The sequence below is a fragment of the Bos javanicus genome, chromosome 20, assembly GCF_032452875.1.
Source record: "Bos javanicus breed banteng chromosome 20, ARS-OSU_banteng_1.0, whole genome shotgun sequence".
NCBI classification, from domain to species: domain Eukaryota; kingdom Metazoa; phylum Chordata; class Mammalia; order Artiodactyla; family Bovidae; genus Bos; species Bos javanicus.
Genome location: NC_083887.1, coordinates 39,790,640 through 39,815,933, shown reverse-complemented (window position 1 = coordinate 39,815,933; position 25,294 = coordinate 39,790,640). Strand labels below are relative to the sequence as shown.

The following is a 25,294-nucleotide window of genomic DNA, read 5'->3' as shown; positions in this document are numbered from 1 at the left end:
ATAAAGAAGGCTGAGCACCGAAGAATTGATCCTTTTGAACAGTGGTGTTGGAGAAGACTCTTGAGAGTTCCTTCGACTGCAAGGAGATCAAATCAGCCAGTCCTAAAGGAAATCAACCCTGAATATTCATTGGAAGGACTCATGCTGAAACTGAAGCTCTAATACTTTGGCCAACAGATGCAAAGAACTGACTCATTGGAAAAGACCCTGATGCTGGGAAAGATTGAAGGCAAGAGGAGAAGGGGATGACAGAGGATGAGATGGTTGGATGGCATCACTAACTTGGTGGACATGAGTTGGAGCAAACCCTGCAAGATAGTGAAGGACAGGGAAGCCTGGTGTGCTGTAGTCCATGGGGTCACAAAGAGTCGGATGACTGAGCAACTGAACAACAATCAAGGATAAAGTTTGCACAAGCTTTTCTGTCCTGCAAACAATCAAAGAGTTACACATGAGGAGGTCTTCAGAAGTAACTCCACAAAACCTGCTTAAAATACCCTTATGTTTGTAAAGAGTCAAATCATCTACTGAAATTCTGCACAGCCCTCTTAGCCAAATGTAAGAACACAGAGCACCCAAAAGAAATCAGTTAGTGGTCAGGAATCTAGAGATACCTCAGGACACACTGTGGACCCACATTTTTCAGGGAGGAAAACTAGGGTTGGTATGTCATTTCACTGGACAGGAGTTTTAGCCAGTGGCAAACTCTGATGACTTTCAATGACAGAGCAATGAATGTGGCAGAACCTTCTGCCAAGAGGTAACTTTGTACATCTAGGATTTGGGCTTCAAATGCCACACAAAACCATAAGGTTCTTAACTAGTGATGCAAATGTAGTACTTGGAAATTTATATGCGAGCAGAAATGTTTTTTATTTTGGCAAAAACAGATCAGATAATTTCCAGTGGATAGCTCTAAATACATGGGGTTTTACTCAGCAAATTATGATTGAGAAAGAAGTGATAATTTATTATATGAAAATTCTTTGGAAGTGAGATAGTTGGACCAAACTGCAAACAACTCTTCCCCATACAATCCTCTGCTGGACTCATAGTTCTATAGAGAAATTAGTGGAAGCACTTCTGTGATTCGGGTCCTCAATTATGTAAGCTGACGAGTATGCACCTTACTAGAATCAGCCAGGTCACGTCTGCAAATTGGATTTAGAAAAATGCTACGCTGAAACAGATCCCTCCCTAGCCACAGAGGAATAGGTTATACATATCATTTGACCCAGCTATTTGCAGTTAGGGGAGAGGGAGGTGCTACAAAAAGCTCCTTCCTGAAAAGAAGATGAAAATATATGTATTTTCACCTGTGTATTGCTAGATGCTCTGCTGGTGATAAGAAAGACATTTCCAAGGGAATTTAAAAAATAAATTGGTTTTCTACTTCTCTTCTAAAAGTTTTTATTTGATTTGTGCCTCTTGGTAAGGTCTGCAATAGTATGCTCAGAAAAGAAGAGCTCTCTTCCTGATCCATGGAACTGAAACTTTTTTTTAATGGAAGTCTACTTAGCGGAGGCAAAGGATTCACTGCTCACCTAACTTTCCCATGTTTTAAATTGTTAATGGAAAATAATGTGGATTTGGGGAAGATGAAAACCATCGGTATGAACAATAGCATATGGGGTTGTTCAATTTGCACTTCAACATATACATGCGTACACATTTATGTACCTATATTTATAGGTACATAAATACATATACATGTCTAACTGCTTGAAAACATGTCAAAAACACTCCTGATGAAATGTGTACCACTACACATTACTTGATTGATTATATAACAGATAATGAACTAAACTTAAGGGCAATTTGTAATTAAAAATCAAGAATAATAGTAAGGGATTTCCCTGGTGGTCCAGTGGCTAAGACTCCACGCTCCTAATACAGGGGGTATGGGTTCAATCCCTGGTCAGGGAATTAGATCCCATATGCCAAAACTAAGAGTTCACATGCCAAAACTAAAGATTCTGCATGCCGCAACTAAGATCTGGTACAGCCAAATAAATAAATGCATCAATAAATATCTTAAAAAAGAAGAGTAGCAAGTACAGGCTTCACTGGTGGCTCAATGGTAAAGAATCCACATACAATGCAGGAACCACAGGAGACACAGTTTTCAATCTTTGAGTCGGGAAGAACCCCTAGAGGAAGCCATTACAACGCCCTCCCAGTATTCTTGCCTGGAGAATCCCATGGACAGAGGATCCTCTCGGGCTACAGTCCACAGGGTTACAAAGAGTCAGACAGGACTTAAGTGACTCAGCACGCACGCACTCATGCAGTAGCAAATACAAAAAGCTAAGTACCACCCTGATGGTAACTGGTTAGAAGCTTCTGTTCCAAAACTGCAGAACTGCAGCCACCCCATTTGGAGGGCAGTGGGTCCCGTGCTACATTGCCAAGCATTACAGGGCCACCAGGTTTCTTCATAAAATACTGAATCAGAGTCTAAAATAAGCTCCAACAATGCATTAATTTGAGTTTATGAATACTGAAGCTTAATGACCCTTAGTAACATACAGGAATGGTTGCTATTAAATAGTTCTCAGTCATCCACTTACCAACTAAACCAGTCATCCACAAAAATTAAAACTGATGGAACTGCAAGCATCACTCCCCTCATAAAGACCTGGCCCGATAGAAGGCTGTTCAAAGCTAACAAGTAGACCTGGAACAGCTTTCAGGATCAGCCTCAGCATGTACCTTGTACTCAGGCGTGTCCAACTCTTTGTGACCCTCATGAACTACAGCCCACTAGGCTCCTATGTTGATGAGATTTTCCAAGCAAGAATACTGGAGTGGGTTGCCATTTCCTTCTCCAGGGGATCTTCCCCACCCAGGGATCAAGCCCACATCTCTTGTGTCTCCTGCATTGCAGGCAGATTCCTCACCCTCTGAGCCACAGGGGAAGCCCATTCAAGATCAACCCTGATGAAATGCCCCTACTTCTGAGCACCTTCAACCAGGATCAGATCACATAGTGGGGCATAAGCAGGGGAAGGTCAGTCTTACTTACATCAAAGAAACTGATGAAAAGTTATAGATAGAATTTTGTACTTGTAGCTCAGGAAAACTGTATTTCCTAGTCAATCAACAATAATAAAACATAAGACCCAAATGTTTGTTTACTTATTTCTTTAGTGGTAGTCAGGAGTAGTTTATAGCTCAAAGATAAGAGCTGAGTTCTAAAGTCACAATGGAAAATCAAATCCTGGATTTTCTAATTTTTAGTGTGAAATTAGACAAATTGGCTAACTATTCTAGGCTTTAGTTTCCTTATCCATAAAGTAGAAATAATAATAGTCTCTATATACAGGGTTCCTATAAGAATTAAAGGATATAATTCAAGGGTTGGCAAACTCTGGTCCATGAGCCAAACCCACGCCACCTGTTTTTGTAAATAAAGTTTTACTGGAACACAGTCACATTCATTCATTTATGAATTGTCTATGGCTACTTTCACACTATAACAGGAAAGCTGAGGAGATGTGACAGAGACGGTGTGGCTCCCAAAGACTGAAAAACTTGCTATCTAACCTTTCACCCAAAAAATGTGTTCTCTGACAGAATCCACCTACATCATTTTGCACTACTGCTGGTATGTAAACATTTAGTTATTGTTTCATATGTAGGCTTTTGCATTCTGTTACTTATAAAAATTAACTCATGAATTATCAGGAGATATGAAGCAGAGATATATGCATTAGCAGGCATATTTTTACCACTGTGCCACCTGAGAAACCTATATTATACACACACACACACACATATATAGGCATTAAAGTGAAAGTGAAGTCATGCAGTCGTGTCCAACTCTTTGTGACCCCATGGACTGTAATCTACCACTCTCCTCCGTCCATGGGATCTTCCAGGCAAGAGCACTGGAGTGGGTTCCCACTTCCTTCTCCAGAGGATCTTCCCGACCCAGGGATCAAACCCAGGTTTCCTGCATTGTAGGCAAACGCTTTACCGTTAGTTTTACATATAATGATTTAGTAAAACATATACATATATGTAAAACTAAATCACTTTGCTGTACATCATAAATTAACACAACATTGTAAATCAACTATACTTCAAATTAAAAATTTTTTAATTGAGAAAACAGTTACTTTGATTGGAGCCATGGCGGGAGGGCTGGAAAAATACCACATAATTATGTAGATGTTCCTTAGAACCAATACAAAGTAATTGAAAACATGAAGTTCAAAGTCTAAATGCCAGAGGGCTTTTTCTTTGATTCTCATGTGCATTTTTATTCTCATCTATTACTCTAGAAAGGCACAAAAGCAATGACTAGCAATAGCATAAAATAAGTACATCCCTAATAGCCCTCCTAGAACAAATGGAGACAAATCAATGGATTCTTAGGTTACTCTGGCTGCATAAAGTCTCTTCCTAACCTCATATTTTCTACTCTATGCATTGCCAAAGGGACCACTTTGAAAAAAAAAACAAGATGGGAAGATGTTCTACTTGCTTGACAACTTTCGAGTGTGGACTCAGGAGGAAATCTTGACATCTCAGGCAGAATCTGTATTCTGAGAAAGATTTTTCAGTAAGGAAGCTGAATTTCTGATATCAAGCAGACAAACACTAGATGCAAAAGAAGGCTGAGTACCAAGATGGCCAAGAAAACAGCCCCAGGCTAAGAGGACCTGGAAAATGTAACTGAAAAGCTATTCTTCAAAGCCAGTGGTGAACAACACTCAGCCCCTTCTTTGGGGAATGCACCTGCCGTACTTGGCAAGCTGCTGAGAACAGATGAGGCAGCCTGACAAAGTCAAGTCACTCACAAGAACATGGTGTTCTGTAACATTCAGAACATGGACTTCAGCTTGATAAGCCTAAACTGGCTCCCTGTGTAGCTGGACTGCATCCAGCTCATTATACTCAAGGTAAGATCAAGTTCCTCATGGCACAGTCTATGATATATTTACTTCCAGATCAAGTCAAGATTTAAGATGAGGATGAGGTCTTTGCTGGCTAAAAATGTCAAATGGACAAACTAATGAACAACAACTGTGAAACTCTCTCCAGGAGATCAAGGACACTGAAACAAAACTTACCTGATAGTCCCAGGCCACTTTAGAAGTTTAGATCATCTCCAGTTATTCAATGGAACATTAATCTAGTTGCTACTGTAAAGGAATTTTGATGACATCATTAAGGTACCAAATCAGTTGACCTTAAAATATGGAGATTATCAGAGCGGCCATGATATAATCACGTTAGCCCTTTGACATCAGAGTTTTTTCTGACTTGTCATGGGGGAAGAAAGAAGAGATGGGAAGCATGAGAGAATTTGATGCATCATTGCTAGTTTGAAGACAAGAGGGTGGCCATGTGGCCAGGAATGCAGGTAGATTCTAGGAGCCAGTAGTCTCTGACTTACAGCCAGAAAGAACCACAGTCCTACAACCACAATGAACTAAGCTTAGATACAAACTTTTCCCCAGAGCCTTAGACAAAAACTCAGCCAACAAAACATCTTGGTTTTGGACATGTGTTCCTCTCAATAGAGAACCGTGCTATGTTCTGCCAGATTCCTCACCGACAGAACTCTGAGTTAATAAATAGGTGTTGTTTCAAAGTCACTAAGTTTGTGATAATTTGTTTTAACAATTAGAAAACTAATTCTCAGCAAATTTCCCCTTGAAACCCACTTCCCTTCACTCATATGCATTTCTGTGATTAACATGTAGATTTTAATTTGTATAGGTTCCTTAAAAAATAGATAGATCCTTATTTTGAATATGTAGTTGAAGTTGTTGCTGTTGTTTAGTTGCTAAGTCGTGTCCAACTCCTAGCCCACCAGGCTCCTCTGTCCATGAAATTTCCCAGGTAAGAATACTGGAATGGGTTGCCATTTCCTTCTCCAGGGGATCTTCCTGACACAGGGATCCAATCCGTGTCTCCTGCACTGGTAAGTAGATTCTTTACCACTGAGCCACCAGGGAAGCACTGTAGTTGAATTTACATCAATAGTATTGTGCCATGTATCCCACACTATTTATTAATTTTTTTACATCTATGTTGTTAAGATCTATACATGTTGCTATGGTGATATTTAGCAAGTTTCTTCTGTTACAAAGTATGTATTCTGTAGTATCAACTACATTTTTATTAATGCATTCTTCTAAGTTGGCCTTCAATTCTCTGATACCAAAACCAGCACTATAATAAGCATCCCTTGTATGTCTCCTCATGATCTTATCTTAGAATACCCCTGGAGTACATACCCAGGAATTGGATAAACATGTCACAGACTATATGACAGTTATCAAATCACTGTCTCAAATGTTATACCAGGATACTTGCTAGGTAGTGCAAGGATTCCTATTTTCTACCTCTTTTAAGATTTGACATGACCAACTTTGTAATCTTTGTCAGTCTCCCGGGTATAAAGTGTTATCTAGTTCTTCTAATTTGCATTTCTCTGAATCAATAATTTTGAGTGTTACTTCATATAGGTTATATGTATTAAAACTAATATGTATTAACAATTTGGATTTCCCTTTTTGTGAATTTCCTGCTTGTATGCTTTTCCAATTATTTTTATGTTTCCCATCTTTTTCTAGATTTGATTAGCTATACGTTCTAGAAATTGATTTCTAGAAAGTTCTTGTATCTTTTGGAGATCAGACTTTTCTGGTATCTCCCAATGTAACTTGGAAATCCTCAATTTTATATAACCACATTCATCAATGTTTTGCTTTATAGCTTGTGCTTTACTGGAATACTTATTAAGAAATATTTCCCAGCATTAAGTCACTGAAACAGTATTCAGTACTTCTCTGGACTTCATATTTTTACCTTTTTCATTTCAGTCCTTAATCCACCTAGAGTCCAGATCTGTATGAGACTCTAGTTTTACTTTTCTCCATATTGTAAGCCAGTTTTCTTAGCACCATCTGCTCAACAATCCACCCTGGGTAGAAGCAACATGAGAAATATGGATGTGGGTGGGGCTGGAAAGCCAAAGTCATCCCACCATGCTCTGGAGGAGGGCATGATGCAGTGACTCAGATGTTGGTGGTGGAAGATGTAAAGGGAAGGGTCCATCCCAGGAGATACTGTCCTGAACATCCTCTCTGGCCCATGTGCTATCATTACTAACCTCTGATTTGTCTGCTTCTATTGAAAACAATAGTTCTTTTCCACTTGGGGGGTGTGGTAGAGAGGGTCATGCTGACATATGGTTAGACACATGTTTATGTAACCATGTAAGCCTTGGTTACATCAGCAGTTGGCATTACCCACACTGCGCTGAATGTGTTCCAATTCATCTTCAAATTTTTTTTAATCAAAACTGATAAAGTCTCAATAAAATTAAAAAATGGCCTAACTTCTTAGGCCAGTGATGGGTGAAGAATCCTTTAAAAAGACCACACTAGTGAGCTGCACCTCCCCAAGCTGGCCTTCCCTGAACAAAACAAGAGGGAAGACCCTGGGGCCTTCCCTCAAGGAAGGACTGTAGGACTTGGTTTCAGAGACCAGGCATCCTGAATTGCCTCGTTAAAAAGGCCTTCATCTTTCATGGTATACTTTAATCTCACTGCTCTTTTTTAAAGTTTTGGGGGAAAGCTTTCCATTCCTCTTCTCACTCATCCAGGCCCTTCCCTCCCCATCTTTTCAAAAAGCACACAACTGACTTTCTGCTCTATCTTTTCCGACCCTCAACTTCTAATCTGGCCTGGAAACTCAGAAGTGATTTCCCAGGAATTGCATGGAAAGAGGATCTGACCCCTGGCCTTTGAGCTGCCCCTGCCTTCCTTAACCCCCATGGACTTTAATAATTAGGTCCTCCTGAGGCCTTTCTGTTCCCTGAACTCATTGCCTGGAAACAGTTCCCTTCCACAGCTGTGGGCAGATTCCACTAAGCCAACCGACCACGGTTAGCAAGCACAAAGCCGCCTATGGAAGCCCTGCTAATGTCAACCAGCTCTCCTCAGTTCTCATGGAATTCAGCCTCACTTTACTGAGGAATCCACTTGGCACCCATGACGGAAAGTCCAGGGCCTTCCCAGGAGAGTCACCAGTCTAAAGGCTCCTCGGTGGCACTCAGAGAGTACCTCCTCTCCATGCCCTCTTGGTCAGTCTCTATCTCTGACCCCATAAAACGTTAGTGTCCTAAACCCTGACGTTATGAAGGAAGGCAGGCAAGACATCGCAGGCTAGAAAGAGGCCAGGGTCACTGGATGTAAATCACAGCCAGGAAGAGGATGTGGCAGTCATGGATTTCATGGATTAGAGGAGAAGAAAGCATGGGGCATTAGTGGGGCAAAGGGGAGGGATTATGAGGAAACAGACCTGAGCGAAACTGCCCAAACAGAGAGGTAGAGGGAGGAGTAGTAGGGAGAGATGAGTAGCAAAAAGGGGTTAGGACAACTGGAATGCACATTTGATCTACAGAGCAACTGACCTAAGTCCAGTCTAATTACATGAGGATATTTATTTTCGAAAGGGAAGATAATCACAAAATGGTCAGCCCACCAAGAAAGCAGCTGATTGATATAGAACAAAGAAAGGCCTCGGGGCAGAGCATCGTAACAACTTAAAAGTCACTTATGAAAGAATTCTGCCTTCTCGTCAACTCCTTTTGCAAAAGAAAGGCCACACTATAACTGTTGACAGTTGCTGGCTTCATGCCTCTGGTTCCTGATTTAATTCCATCTTCAAAATGATTTCCATCATAATATGTTACAGACTCTTGCCTTATGAAGCATGCACACATGCACACATACATAACTCAAAACAGCCCCAGAATACAAATGGAAAAAAATAATGGCAATAATAATAAGAGAAAACAATAGATAATATTTATGACATTCAAGACACTCTTTTAAGCACATGTTATATGTTAACTCACTGAATCTACACCCCATAAAATAGCTACTGTTTACATTCCCATATATCGAGGCAGATGGAGATTGACTATCTCATCTAAGACCGTACAGTGAGAAGGGGACAGAACTGGGATTCCATCCATGCCCTCTGGCTCCACAATTCATCACTAAAACCAGTCTGTCCCACGGCCTTTTCGATAATGGTGATTCATCTGTCCAGCAAAAATAAACAATGACCTTGAGTCAAGCTTCCTTGTGAAAGATTCCTCACTAATCAGCCCATACAGTAGTCTAGCTGCTAAAGGCAAATATTTTGCGTGACTTATTGTATCTCAAGTAACTAAGAGCAAGAGGCACATCATTGGTTCCAATTGAAGCACCCTTTTTCCATCTTGTATCTAGTTGGTCCTCAACCTGGATGACTTCTCACCCCCCAGACCACATGGGAGACAGCACTACCAAGCCAAGAGCTTGCCTCCATCTGAATCTCCTGTACAGCTTAATTACTGACAGAATGAGAGGTGCAAATTAATCTGGCCCTGCCATCATCTCTTTATTCTGGCTGCTTTCCTAATTACTAGCCCACATACCTTCACAGGAAACAAAATATGGCAAATGAACGGGCCCCAAGATGAAAACTCCAGGTGACGGAGACAATGGTGAAAACCCTGCCCCAAAGCCAAGGTGACTTTGGGAGCTCGAAGTACACAGGTCCTCTCAAATATCTCCAGACACCCAGGGAGAGTCCTGCCAGGAATGATAAGGTAGGGCATGTTCCCTATCAGGAGAAAGGGGATCACAGGACCCTTGAAGGGAAGCGGTACCAAACATAGTTCCTACCCTTCTGAAGAATGCAGCGATTTCCATGGGTTTCAGGTGCTCACCAAGACCACCACTGATGACCTCTTGCTAAAATCACCTGGAAAGTTTCATGTGGAAGAAGGAGAAAGAGTATCTGCCATTTACTTTCTAAAGGCAAAATCTGGAAGTCTGTGCAAACACCAATGGTAGAGTAATTAAATAGGAAATGGGATCTTTTATTCGTTTCTAAGTTGTACCACGGACTCCTGTGAGCTTCATCAAAATCTGGAAGCTTCCCATGCCTCCGTTTCCTCACTGGCACTGTACAAAGAGAGGATGTGTTTTGCAGAGACAGTGATCTAATAAATAAATGATCATTTTGTGAGAAAAAAAAAATCTACGGGCATGGACACTATATACCTATTTAAAGTCACAGCCTGAAAAGCAAAAATAATCAATGTAGTTGGAATTTTCACAAACACAAAATGGAATTTCCTTTTCTTGTTTCAATTGAGTTCCATTAAACTGACAGGCAGGCAAATGTGTTATACATCAAAAACTTCACAACACGTAATGGGACAATTTCTCCCACTCGGTCAGCATATGTGCAAGAAGAAAATTTCCACTCAGCACTAGAGAGGTGGTGGTGTCTTCCCTCGATATGTTTGGATTTGGGGACAATGATTCAATGTCTGCTTATTTGGAATAACTGTTTACGAAAGAGCTGAACTTCCCCTTCTTTAAATAGAACCCATACTTTGCCTCACTTAAATCAATATAAATATATGGCTCACTCCATCTGACTCTCACCCATGCATCAGAGACAACCGTGGGAGGCAGAGACCAGACTGAAAACTGCCCTGCATCAAAAAGTGAAGGAGAATAAGGCCACTTGCTTATTTGTTCACCCTTTGGGGCAACTTTTTTTCTTCCTTTTTTTTTGTCTTCAGGTCTATACAGTCCTCTTATTAGCATAGATTTCAGGAACATACTTGTTTCTCTCTATTAAGAGCTATTCCAGGAGTACAACAGCAGTGAATAAGTCATTATGAATAAAAGATGTGAGTCATTGCCCCCTCATTTTATAAAGGCACACAGGACATCAGTGTGAAATGATAAGGATGAATAATGAAGGTAGGACTGTGATGGGGGAGGAGAGGAAATACAATTTCTGTTAAAAAAAAACAAAAAAACTCTGCTTTGAAAAGTTCCAAGTCTGCCTCAGGGCACAGAGCACTTGCTTTTTTAGTTCTTAAATCATTAGACAAAGTGTTTTTTTTTTTTTTTTTGGACTTAAGCTCAAAAGGGGCAGAATGAGAGGGGGATTTCACTTCTCTCTTTAGTATTTTTATGAATGTGGCGAATATTCTATTAAATAAGATGTGCTACTTTTATATTTAGAAAAAACAATGAAGGTTATTTTTAAAACAAGTTCTTCACATTCTTGAGAATGGAACGGTTTTCTTGCAAAGGCACCTCCTTAACACTGAGCTGCCTGCCAGGTATGTGTCAGGGAGTGACTGAGCCCTTACTCGGGAACCCATGACCAGCTCTGAACCAGGGGCTCGCATTCCAGAGGGCTAGGGCCTGCCCTTCTCCACACAATTCCACTTCAGGAGTCAGGAGGGCAAGGCCCACCTGCCAAGGTCAGATCAACCCCTCCTAACTGCACACACACCCACACCCACACCCACACCCACACATTTCACCCAAGTTCCCTGAGCAGACAGGAATTTAAGACAGATGTCACCAGATCCTTGGAGGACGAGAACACAGCGTTCCAACTGTGAGACACAGACGCTGGCCAAGAATGCAGCTTTCAAATGCCTGCCTAAAACACAGATTTAGGTCACAAGTACAAGGAGGAGGACCAGACTGATTCCAACTCACCTAAAATTTTGGAAATAATCAAGACCAAGGTGGCACTCGGGGGCAAGAAAACAAGAAGCAGAAAAGTCATCAACCTTTGTGTCAACATGAGCCACAGCAATATCAGTGGGACAGAAATAACAACCACCATCTCTCTGGCACTCTGTAACCCAGGAATGGTATGAGACAGTTTTCAAATTCAGGACAAATGCTTTCTGACTCATTGGAAAAGACCTGATGCTCGGAAAGATTGAAGGCAGGAGGAGAAGGGGACGACAGAGGACAAGATGGTTGGTTGGCATTGGTAACTCAATGGATGTGAGTCTGGACAAACTCCAGGAGATGGTGAAGGATAGGAAAACCTGGCATGCTGCAGTCCATGAGGTCTCAAAGCGTTGGACATGACTTAGTGACTGAACAACAACAATTTAACAAACAAGGAAAATGAGACTCAGAGAAGTTACTTTCCTAAGACTGCACAGTTAAAAAGCAGCTGAGCCAGGTTCAAAACCCCAGGCTAATTCCAGAGCCCCTGTCATTTGCATTCAGGACCATAAGCTCCACAAAGTCAGGTCCCCAGTGGGGTCCATGATCAGCATCTACTGAAAAATGAAAGAACAAATAGCCGGCCCCTTCCCCAAGTTAGCACCATTTACTGAGAACCTACACTCCCAGGTAAGGATCTGTCAAGGATTAGCTCTAGTTCTTACACTAATTTTGCAAAATCAGTCTTATTATTCCCATTTTAGAACTGAGATAATGGAGGATTGAAGAAAATCTGTGCAACATCCTCAGGATTGGAAAATAGAGAACAGTATGAGACTTTCCCCCTGCCTGTAGAGAATTTACGATCAGACTGAGGAATATACCATTTATCTATCCACCCCACTCCAGTACTCTTGCCTGGAAAATCCCATGGACAGAAGAGCGTGGTAGGCTGCAGACCATGGGGTCTCTAAGAGTCGGACACGACTGAGCGACTTCACTTTCACTTTTCCCTTTCATGCATTGGAGAAGGAAATGGCAACCCACTCCAGTGTTCTTGCCTGGAGAATCCCAGGGATGGGGGAGCCTGGTGGGCTGCCGTCTATGGGGTCGCACAGAGTCAGACACGACTGAAGTGACTTAGCAGCAGCTATCACCTACCTATCATCCATCATCCATCTATCTACAGTCTGCTGCTGCTGCTAAGTCACTTCAGTCGTGTCCGACTCTTCGAGACCCCATGGTCTGCAGCCTACCACGCTCCTCCGTCCATGGGATTTTCCAGGCAAGAGTACTGGAGTGCGGTGCCATTGCCTTCTCCATCTACAGTCTAGCTAGGCCATTTATGTTAAGCTTCAAATGCAAGGTATGTACTTCAGAAGCTCAGTACAGATACAAATATTCCTGATTCTGTTTGTATTTTCTTGAAAATTCACTTGTAGAAATGCATTCCTCCAACGGAAAAAGCCCAGCAAATATAAGCACCAAATCTGGAAACCACTGGGCCATGACTGCTGTGGCTTGGTTGAGTGGAGGGAGAAGGCTGTTCACCAGCTACAAGACTGCCCCCTCAGCCTGGAGAAGCAGGTGGTACCAGGCTAAAATGGCTTGAAATCAGTCATATCTTCTTGTCTTTTCATACTATTTATGGGGTTCTCAAGGCAAGAATCCTGAAGTGGTTTGCCATTCCCTTCTCCAGTGGGCAAGAATACACAGAAGAACTATCCAAGAAAGATCATCATGACCCAGATAACCAGGTGTGATCACTCACCTAGAGCCAGACATCCTGGAATGTGAAGTCAAGTGGGCCTTAGGAAGCATCACTACAAGCAAAGCTAGTGGAGGTGATGGAATTCCAGTTGAGCTACTGCAAATCCTAAAAGATGATGCTGTGAAAGTGCTGCACTCAATATGCCAGCAAATTTGGAAAACTCAGCAGTGGCCACAGGACTGGAAAAGGCCAGTTTTCATTATAATCCCAGAGAAAGGCAATGCCAAACAATGTTCAAACTACCACACAATTGCACTCGTCTCACACGCTAGTAAAGTAATGCTCAAAATTCTCCAAGCCAGGCTTCAACAGTATGTGAACCATGAACTTCCAGATGTTCAAGCTGGTTTTAGAAAAGGCAGAGGAACCAGAGATCAAGTTGACAACATCCCTTGGATCATCAAAAAAGCAAGAGAGTTCCAGAAAAACATCTATTTCTGCTTTATTGACTACACCAAAGCCTTTGACGTGGCCTTTGTTGTGTGGATTACAACAAACTGTGGAAAATTCTTAAAGAGATGGGAATACCAGACCACCTGACCTGCCTTCTGAGAAATCTGTATGCAGGTCAAGAAGCAACAGTTAGAACTGGACATGGAACCATAGACTGGTTCCAAATTGGGAAAGGAGTATGTCAAGGTTGTATATTGTCACCCTGCTTATTTAACTTATATGCAGGGTACATCATGCAAAATGCCGGGCTGGATGAAGCACAAGTTGGAATCAAGATTGCCAAGAGGTAGTATCAATAACCTCAGGTATGCAGATGACACCACCCTTATGGCAGAAAGTGAAGAATAACTTAAGAGCCTTTTAATGAGAGTGAAAGAAGAGAGTAAAAAAGGTGGCTTAAAACTCAAATTTCAGAAAACGAAGATCATGCCACCTGGTCCCATCACTTGTGGCAAACAGATGCAGAAACAATGGAAACATTGACAGACTTTATTTTGGGGGGCTCCAAAATCACTGCAGATGGTGACTGCAGCTATGAAATTAAAAGACACTTGCTCCTTTCAAGAAAAGCTATGACCAACCTAGACAGCATATTAAAAAGCAGAGATATTACTTTGCTAACAAAGGTCTGTCTAGTCAAGGTTATGGTTTTTCCAGTGGTCATGTACGGATGTGAGAGTTGGACCATAAAAAAACTGAGAGCCGAAGAATTGATGCTTTCGAACTGTGGTATTGTAGAAGACTCTTGAGAGTCCCTTGGGCTGCAAGGAGATCAAACCAGTCAATCCTAAAGGAAATCAATCCTGAATATTCATTGGACGGACTGATGCTGAAGCTGAAACTCCAATACTTCAGCCACCTGATGCAAAGAACTAATTCATTGGAAAAGACCCTGATGCTGGGAAAGATTGAAGACAGGAGAAGAGGATGAGATGGTTGGATGGCATCACCAACTCAATGGACACGAGTTTGAGCAAGCTCCAAGAGTTGGTGATGGACAGGGAAGCCTGGCATGCTGCAGTCCATGGCATTGCAAAGAGCTGGACATGACTGAGCAACCGAACTTAACTGAAAACATTCAGGTAGCTCCTCCAACCCCTATAAAAATGTCCCTCCCTTAAACCCAGACATTCTCCAATGGGTGATTCACCTTCTGCATTGGTGTCAGCCTTCCTCAAATATCCTCTGTTAAAATGCAAATCCCCATCCAGGTGGCAAATTAAATTTCTGGGAGAAGAAGATGAAAGTCAGGACAACCAGCAAGGCTGGAAACAAATCCATTCATTCAGCGAATCTTTAATATTCACTAGATATGAAACATGTAACAGTGAACACACATGAATAAGACAAGACAAGGATTCCTCTGGTTTGAGGGGAACTTCCATTCTCACTGGGGCAGTGGGGGAGACAGACAATAGTTCTCAGGCAATGAAGAAACAAAAATTAAGGTCTCTGCTGGGAAAGAAAGCAATGCAGTAATGGAGTGGTACGGCGGGCCAGTGCTCAGCTGACTCTCAAAGGAGGTGATAAGCAAGCAAATGAAGAACTGAAGGGCCAGAAGGAACCAGATGCTGGTAAAGAATACTCTCGCCAAAGACAGCAGCACACACAAAGAGCCTGAGGTATCCCCAAAACATCAAAGGCAGGCAGGAAGGCTGGAGACCTGAGGAGTGGTATGCAAAATGAGCAGACAAAACCCTGAAGAGAGGTCATGTCAGCTTCTGCAGCAGGCGGGAGATTTTAGCCTGTCATTGGGGAACCACTGGAGGGGCTGAAGTACACTGGAGAAAACCCAGTTTATGTATTTAAAAGGTGGCTGCCGCTGTTCTGTGCAGAATAAATCATACAGAGGTAATGAGCCCAGGTGGGGCTGGGGCGGGGGGGATGGACTAGAGTGAGAAGGGACCTAGGGAGGAAGGAAGGACTTGAACTAAACTTTGGAGCCAGAATCAATGGGCCGCAGTGGTGGACTGTGCGAAGGGGGAGGGATCCCAGTCCCCATGCATTAAGCCAAGTATGTATTAATAATATAATGTAAAAATAATATTACAAGAAAGTCATCATAAGAGCCCTAATCACCACACTCGCACAAATAAATTCCTTTGACAATGGACCACCTGGGTCCCCCAGGAAATTCTTCAAAAGCATACATTTCTTATAGGAATCTGACCCCATAGAGCAGGGAATGCCTTTGTTTCAGGGAATGCCTCTGTTTTTAGATGAATGGGATTCCTGGGCTCAGGTATGAGTATTTCCTCTACCTCTTCCAGCATCTGCAGATGCTTTTCTGCTTGGTGCTCCTTGGAGGGTATTATTATCTTGTGAAAGTTTTAAAGAATGAGTGGAGTGTGACAGAATACAGCCAAGGAGACAGATCCCGGACAGTGACTCTCTGGATTCAATCACGGAGTTGTCAGCACACACTTCCTACAACTAGAACACTGCTGAGAAGGAATTACTGGAAGAAACCACACTTAAAGCTTTTAACCAGAGAAGCAGATTTTCTATTGGGCAAGGCCTGCCTTTCAGAAAACTTATGTTTAAAAAGTTTAAAAGTTGTATACAGTCGTATGATTAAAAAGTATTAAGTCATTTCAGTCGTATCTGACTTTGTGACCCCATGGACTATAGCCCACCAGGTTCCTTTGTCCATAAGGTTCTCCAGGCAAGAATACTGGGGTGCGTAACCATTCCCTTCTCCAGGGGATCTTCCTGATCCAGGGATCAAACCCAGGTCTCCTACATTGGAGGAAGATTCTTTACAGGGAAGCCCATGATTAAAAAGGAAAAAAAAACAACAACAACACTATCATTTATTAAGAACATTGAAATGTCACAATTAAATTAAATCAGAATTTACAGTTCAGCTTAATATCTCTCTCATTTTCTTAAAGTAAGAATCATCATGATCGCATTTTAATTAGTCTCCACAACATCACCACAGAAATGCTTACATAGAAATTCCCCCATTGACTCTGGTGGACTCATATAGGTGTCTAGACTGCCATGATGAGCAAAGACTACACCAATTGAGAAAATATGATGCAGTGGGGCCATCTTTCAAGAATCTAAAGTATGAAAGAGGTTCAATCACAAGAACAGTGTCAATTACACGGTTTATTAGTCTTAGATCAGCCAGACTCAACTGAGTCAAAGGGTAAAAAAAAAAAAAACCAACCTTAAAATAGAAAATGATAGCATCAGAGGAGAAAGCAGGAAACAGGAGGCAGACAAAGAGAACTGTGGAGAACAAAGATATTAGAGGAGGAGAAGAAACTGGGGAGAAGAGAGAGAAGAAAGGAAGAGGCAGAAGCAGGAGAAAGAAGGATGGTGAGGGAGAGAACCACTGCGGAGGGGATGAGGGGACAGAAGTGTGTAGCAGGAGAAAGGAGACAGGAGGGGCTCATCATAGAATACAGGTCATTTCCTAAGAGAAGTTGTGTCCCTCGGCTAGACAACTGACTAAAACAGTTGGGAAGGACAGCATGGTTAAAGTAACTTCCTCTTGTTCTGACTGAAAAACAATGGACTCAGGACATACCTACTGATGTTAACCTGAGATGCTACCCCAGCTCTGAGTCCAGCCTCCCTCAACCACAGTTCCCTCACCTATAAAGTGAAACAGGTCTTTGCAAATTCGACTCTTCTCTAATTAAAAAAAAAAAAAAATTAGAACAGTGCTGAGATTAAGACCACAGTAACAGGAGGTCAGCTGTTTCAATCTCCTTGATGTGTGTCCTTTAAAAAGTCACTAAACTCATTTGTGCCTCAGTTTTCTTGCCTAGAAATGGCAGGTGGTAATAATATTTATCTTATAAGTTTCTAGTAAAGATTAAGTTAGATTGAAGCCTGGTCAGAAGGGTGAGTTATTTGTTAGCGGAGATCTTTTATTGTAAATTTCAAGTATCTACTAACCCATATGCGGGTGGTGTAGGCTAACCTTGATTTAGATCAGAATTTTGCTGCCTGCTCTCATTAGATGTTTGACAGTTGAACTAATGGGCACGTGCCCCGCTAAGCCATTCCTGGTGGCTCAGATGATAAAGAATCTGCCTGTAATGCAGGAGACCTGGTTCAGTCCCTGGGTCAGGAAGATCCCTGGTAGAAGGCAATGGCAACCCACTCCATTATTCTTGCCTGGAGAATCCCATGGACAGAAGAGCCTGGTGGGTTACAGTTTATGGGGTTGCAAAGAGTTGGACACGACTGAGCGACTTATACTTCTCAAGTCTACACATTACTGGATCACACTGAGACAAAATGCAGTCCTTTCTTTAGAGAATCCCAGGACAGCCTCCTTGATGTGTGGCTGGCACTCCTGGCTCCAACCCTGGGAGGGATTAAGAGAACAGGGGTCTGCACTCCACACTGAGGGAAGCAGACTGAACAGGGGCATCCTTGCTTGGTTCCCACTGAGGTCAAGCTTCTCACTTCCTAGGTTTGTCTACCTGGCACTTCAAAAATCCTGTTAATACTGTGCTCACTTGCCCCTATCTCCACCATCTTGATCACTGGAAAAAATTTGTATGGAGTTGTTCACTGAAACACAAGCAGTAAAAGCATAATAACTTAGCCCTGCTCCCCTGCTTTTGTCCATCCTTTTATGTTCACTATAAATACACCACAGGATTTTGCTTGGTACTTTCATGAAATGGGAAGAAGAAAATTCTCTGTGTTTCAATAGGGTCGAATAAAGTGACTAGCTGTGGGGGAGAAAGATGCTACAAAACAAAGATGGCTTTGGCATCAAAGAATTCAAAGCTATTTTTCTAAATGTATTTTGATGAAAAGATTATTCTCTAAGCTACCGCCAAGGTCCCCATTCACTGACATTCCTGGATAGATCCTAAGTGTGTACTATTTGCAGAAAGAGGCTAAACTTTGATGAAGGAGTACATGCCCCGGGAAGGTGTTCACTTAATGCATTTTCTCTAAAGCTTTACAAAAGCAGTGTGACCCAGGTCCGGAACTCAAAAGATTAGCACAGCCTATTTTATTCTTTTTCTTTCTTCACCTCCATCTTTATAAGAGCTTAATTTAAGAAATAACAATGCTCAGACTCTAGGGTCCCCTGCAGTGTTCAGATTCCTATCCTCTCCCTAGCTGTGAACAGGCAGGTTTCCTACCCACTCCCCTGCCTCCATTTCTTCACCCTACTTGTGAACTGACCATGGTTCACGTGGCATTCTAAGAGCTCAGAATCAGAAACCCAACAACCTGAGTTCACTCAGCTGCTTACTAGATGCAAAAATTCAACTTCCTTAACTTCTTTGTCTCAATTTTTGCTTCTGTAGAGTGGAGAATACTATAGTACCACCTCATAGATTTGTGTGTGTGTGGCAACTCTTTGCATCCCCATGGACTGTAGCCTGCCAGGCTCCTCTGTCCATGGGATTCTCCAGGAAATTATAGTTGAAGTTAAATGAAATAAAGCATCTAGAGTAGGGTTCATCTCGTAATGTTACAGGGAAGAGTCAATTTTGACTCGTTCATGCTAGATCTGTTTCTTTAACTTTAAGCCTTGTTTGTTTGCTTTTTTTCCTTTTGTCATTTTAGTTATTATAATCATACATAATGGCCTGCCTCAGAGAATCCTGCCCCTCTGCCTGTTAAGCTAAAGTGCCTTTGTTCATAACCCGATCCACCTGTAGATTACAGGAATAAAGAAATTAATACATAGCCCTGTCTGAGGCTTGCCATTCTAGGAGATAGCTGCAAGAATTAAATGGTCTTCTCACTTTGTTTTCCACACCTCTCCCCAATTCTAATCCATAAAAGAACCTGGCATCCAGACATCGATAGAATGGTTATTTTGAGAAATTAGTCTGCCATCTTCTCCATCAGCCGACTTTCCAAAAAAAGTTGTATTCCTTGCCTCAAGACTTTGTCTCCTGGATTCATTGGCTCCTTCTGCAGCGAGCAGATCGAGCTTGGACTAGGTTAACAGTAACTGTGCTAGCAATCACAGTATCAGCTCTCTGCTCAAGACCTTAGGAATGCAGCAGTCTTCCTCCCACCTTGGTCCTCTGCCACGCTGAGACCCTGTATCCCCAAGGCCAACCAATAGTTGTAGGAATGATCTTCAGCCCACAGATGCAGCCTCTGTCCCATTTCTGATCTAGCCTGTGTATCAGCCTCAGGCCCCAAGCTACCAAGGCCTGCAGTTTAATGCAAAGATTCAGGAGGCTAGAAACTCCCACGTCTTCTAAGCTGAGCTGCCTGCAGGCCTGGTCCTGGAATGTTTGCCCAATCTCTGAGACCAGCCTTCAGCACAATCTCTTGGTTTATACGTCAGTCCTGGATTGTCAAGGGGAACTCTAGACTACTCAGGCAGGTCCTGAAATTCACAGCCCTGATATCCCAGAGTTCAGAGGCTCGGGACACTGCTGGAGTTCCCTTTACTTTGTGAACCCTAACCTCACACTTTTCTGCAGCTTCACCCTTATCCTCCTTGTGTTAGCAGAACAGATCTGACATTGGCATCCAGCATCTCCCCATCCACCCAAACCAAGCCCTTGTCCTGAATATGCTCTGCCTGCCCGTGGACACGCTTGCACCTTAGCTGCGCCCCGTGAACAGGGATCGGTACATTGCCTTCAAAAAGCAGCATCTGGTCAACTTCGTGGGCTTCACGCCAGCCTCCGGACTAACTTGCCTCCAGCGGTGCACGCGGAGGGAACGCGGAGTAGGGAGCCCAATGCCTTCCTGGGCTCCCCACTCCCAAACCCCACCTACCAGACCAAGCAGCTCTTTGCCCTGGAGATCAAAATGAAGGTGCAGCAGCAGTGGAAGGACTCGGCTCAGGTTAGGACAGCCCCCAGATGTCTGTCAGGGGCCCAGGATCTGCGGGAACCGGTGCTGCGGCCAGAAGGGTGCAGCCTCCCACCGGGCGCAGCCGCTCGAGCACACCCTGAAGAGGTCAGCTCTGGAGCAGCCAGCTGAGATGGACTTCTGCCGTCCTCAGGAAAGCAGCAGGCGGAGCGCAGAGACCTACGCAGCCATGTACTCACGAGCTCTGCGGAAGTTAGGAGGGTTCAGCTTCAAGGGGGGGGGGTCTCCAAGGCTGTGGGGGTGCAGCCTGCACATCAGTGACCTGATGCTGCCTGGGCGCAGGCCATGTGCCCGAGATCCACGCCAACACCCCCATCCACGCCTGAGGCCCTGGCATTATTTTCTCTCAGCTAGAAATATACAAAACCACAGACACCCTCAAAAAGTCGTTTAAAAAAAAAAAAAAAAAAACTTTAAAATGTGGAGTGGGGGGGACTTACAATTTAAAAAATTCCCATCCAAGGCAAAGTTGTCTTCTCACTGCGTCCGAGTCTTGGACCCCCTTGCTCTTCAGGGTCCCTGTTTCATCAGTGGTCCTCTCTCTGTGTAGTGAGAGGTTCTCAGTGCCTTCTCTCAAGCCCCTCCCAACTTCCAAAAAGAGAAAGTCAGCTCACACATAACCCTTGCTTCCTCTCCATCCAGTGACCTGTATTCTTCTTTTTCTTTAAAAAGAATTTGGAGCTTAATTTCCTCCCATTCACTCTACCGTGTAATACACTGGGGTTTCTGCCCTCCCCACATCACTGTTATGCATACCTAAGACTTTTAGGCCCTGACACACCTCTTCATTTTCCTCTTAACCCCACATCCTTCCTGACCCCGTGATCTCACACACCTGGATAACCAGGTGAACAGAATTAACAACATCTATGCATCAGATAACCCTGTCACACCCCTTCAACCATCTCTCAGCAGTGCTTCTCAATCACCAGAACAAAAGGATTATGATTTTGTGTTGTTAGGGCATCTAGGGATACAGGTTCGTCTGTAACTCACAACAGAGAGAAAATCCTGTGTAATGAGCACAGAAGTGAAATGTGTTTTCCACGTGCCCTTTCAATCTCAATTTCCTTTCATTGATTCCCATTCTTCCTTTTCAATGTTTACATAATGGCACCCCACTCCAGTACTTTTGCCTGGAAAATCCCATGGACGGAGGAGTCTGGTAGGCTGCAGTCCATGGGGTCCCTAGAGTCGGACATGACTGAGCGACTTCACTTTCACTTTTCACTTTCATGCATTGGAGAAGGAAATGGCAACCCACTCCAGTATTCTTGCCTGGAGAATCCCGGGTACGGGGGAGCCTGGTGGGCTGCTGTCTCTGGGGTTGCACAGAGTCGGACACGACTGAAGCGACTTAGCAGCAGCAGCAGCAGCAGCAGCAGCAGGGTGCTATACTTTGGGGTATATTTCAAGTTATACAGCTGAGTTGAAGGTCAAATAGAACTCACTTGGGGATGGCTCCCCTATAAGTAAACTAGGTTTGCATCTAGCCTCAAAGGGAGGGTTAACAAAGAAGCTTTTTAGAGCAAAAGCAGTTTAAAACAGGAATTGTCCACACTGTGATTTTAAACAGCTCTTCACACTAAATATTTAATAATATTATTAAATTTTTATTAATTTAATATTATTATTAAATATTATAATTTTTGTTAATTTATTAAAATTAATGTTAATAAAATTAAAAGTTACTTTATATCCACAATGCTTCATAAAGAACAATTGAGAAAACTCCAGAGGTGGCTGGAAAAACACAGGGAAATAGGAAGCAGGCATGGTTCTGGATACTGGGGGAACTTAGTCATATAACGGTTGGTGGAGACACCCTGCAGATGATTCATATAAAGACAGAAGACCCCAAGATAACAGGATGGTGGGTGTAACAACAATAGCTAGTGTAACAGTGAGATGTGAACACTAATGATGGAAACAAAGGCCAGGACAGCTACCAAGGGCACAACCACACTTGGCAGGCACACAAGAAATACCAGGGAAGAACTGGAAATCTGTCACCAACCCAGCTTGGGGGCGCAGAATATCTGAATTGGACAGGTATTTGGTGGCCACTGGGACAAACATGGTCAAATTACAGACAATGTGCCTTCCCTCTCCCTAGTCTCACTCTACTTTTCTCTTCCTAAACAACTCAGTTTGATAGCTCAAAAGTAGGGTAAAGTGAAGTAAGCAACTGCAGGACTAGGGTCAGAAGACTGAAGGTATGAGAAGAGCAGAGGTGGGAATGGAGCAGAGTGAAAAAGAAAACAGGCACAGGACGGATGTGTGATGCAGGGCAACAGAACCTAGAACCCAGACAAAGGGAACAGGCATCCATGTTGATGGGAAAGTGGTACAGTGCTGGGTGTCAGAGCCGAAACAGAGAAAAGTGACAACCCCAGAGGGAGACAGGCTAGCTAGGGAATCAACAGTGGGCAGGCATGATGGTTGGAGCCCAAGTAGGGTGAGGAGGGCACTCACATGAGGCATCTGGGCGGGTCACTAGCATGGAATGGAGGAGCCCAATTCAGTCAGCATCTACACAAGAAAGGAGGTGGCTGTAGCCATAACAGCAGTGGAATATTGGTTATAAATAGGGGGCTCATCAAATGACTAAATATACTAAGAATAACGGGAACTAGTTTTGTCACTGTCAGAGAAGACAGTTTACAAATTTGTAAAGACAGAAAACAAGAATGAGTCTTATGTTGTTGAACTGGAATTGAATTTATTAGTATAAATTCATAATCTTCTAAATGTACAGATAAATATACTAATAGCTACAGATGTGACTGTGTTTTGATTTACATGTGTGTATCTATGCAGACTCACCTATTCCATTCAGTGGACCTGGAAGAGTAACACCCAATAGCAGTGAGCACATCTAATGTCCAGATCTTTGCTTCTATGTACCATTTTCAGGAAAGGGAGAAAAAGTTCCCTGAAGTAATGGCTGATTCTAGAGCTAGGAAAGTACAAGATAAGTCTAGAATATCTTACCGTACCCGAAAACAACAGAGTTGAGCAACAGAGTTGCTCAAATAGTGATAGATCAGGTCAAAAGGACAGAGACACTGATGTATAGAACAGTCTTATGGACTCTATGGGAGAGGCAGAGGGTGGGAAGATTTGGGAGAATGGCATTGAAACATGTAAAATATCATGTATGAAACGAGATGCCAGTCCAGGTTCGATGCACGATACTGGATGCTTGGGGCTAGTGCACTGGGACGACCCAGAGGGATGGTATGGGGAGGGAGGAGGGAGGAGGGCTCAGGATGGGGAACACATGTATACCTGTGGCAGATTCATTTTGATATTTGGCAAAACTAATACAATTATGTAAAGTTTAAAAATAAAATAAAATTAAAAAAAAAAAGAATCAAAAAAAAAAAAGGACACAGATGCCAGGCTGAAGGACTTCCACTGACCAAATTGAGATACATGAGCAACACAATAAATAATGATGTATTAGGATGCACGTTCATACTAACATCAATAAATAAATGTCTATGAGAAAGAGCATGTTTACATATTTTCAAAGTCCTTTCCCCCTAAATATTTATTAATTAGGGAGAGTAGAAAAACTTTCTGCTTTACACTGTTTTCTTCAGTTCCTCCAAGGTGCTTCCTTGCATATTTCCTGCTCCATGACCTGTTCACATGTTCCAGAAACGCTCTCTTCCTTTTATCACATTTGTCCTTCAAACTCAGATCAAAAATTATCTTCTCCAAAAGCCTTCTCCCAAATCCCAGACCTTACTGGGTCCCTATTTTATATGCTCCTGTAGCATTCATAGCACTTACCAACATCCCAATTATGTTTGCAATTAGTTATCTAATATCTAATACCAACAGCTAGGCACACCGACATCCTTCTTATGCTACAGACATTTATTAGTGGTAGCAGTAAATGCTGATATTCGCACTTTTCCATGTAAGCATTCGCTGTGGAATATTCCCAAGGTAGACTTTGACAAAATGCAGAGAGAACTTAGAGAAAACAGTCAACAGATGCTTTATTGCACACTCCCTGAAGCAAGCTATAGTCACAGGCTTAAAATCCAGATCTTCCAGCTCCAAGTTCAGAGCTATGCCACAAGCCTCCTGCTCTCTTCTGGAAATTCCACAGTGCCCAATTTACATACAACTTCTCCACAGAGACACTGAGCCTTTAAAAATCTACAGTAAGAATTCCCTTCCTTCTTAAGACTGACTGATAGCTTATACTATTTAATATTTAAAGGAAGACTACGAATAGCCAAAGGGTATATAAGAAGATGTTCAACATCATTAATCATCAGGGAAATGCAAATCAAAACCTCAGTGAGGTATCAACTCACACCTGTCAGAATGGCTATTAGCAAAAAAAAAAAAAAGTTAGGACTTCCCTGGTGGCCCAGTGGTTGAGAATCCACCTTGCAATGCAGGGCATGTGAGTGCAATCCCTAGCCCAGGAACTAAGATCCTGTGTGCCTCAAGACCCAGCACAGCCAAATAAATATTAAAAAAAAGAATGTATTGTACAACATGGGGAGTAAAAAATAAAAGCTGACAAGGTTGAGGAGGATGTGGAGAAACTGAACCCTTATCCACTGTGGGTGGGAATGTGAAACAGTGCCCCTGCTTTGGAAAAGAGTATGGATATTTCATAAAAACTTAAAAGGAGAACTACCATACAATCCACCAATGCCACTTCTGGGTAGATATTCAGAAGAATTGAAATCAGGAT

General features: G+C 42.6%; 1 protein-coding gene across 1 annotated transcript in view; it reads right to left on the bottom strand.

The window, feature by feature from the left end:
• Positions 1 to 25,294, bottom strand: part of ADAMTS12 (ADAM metallopeptidase with thrombospondin type 1 motif 12) — a 391,363-nt gene that overhangs the window by 334,540 nt on the left and 31,529 nt on the right. The gene's annotated exons all lie outside the window — the stretch shown is intronic.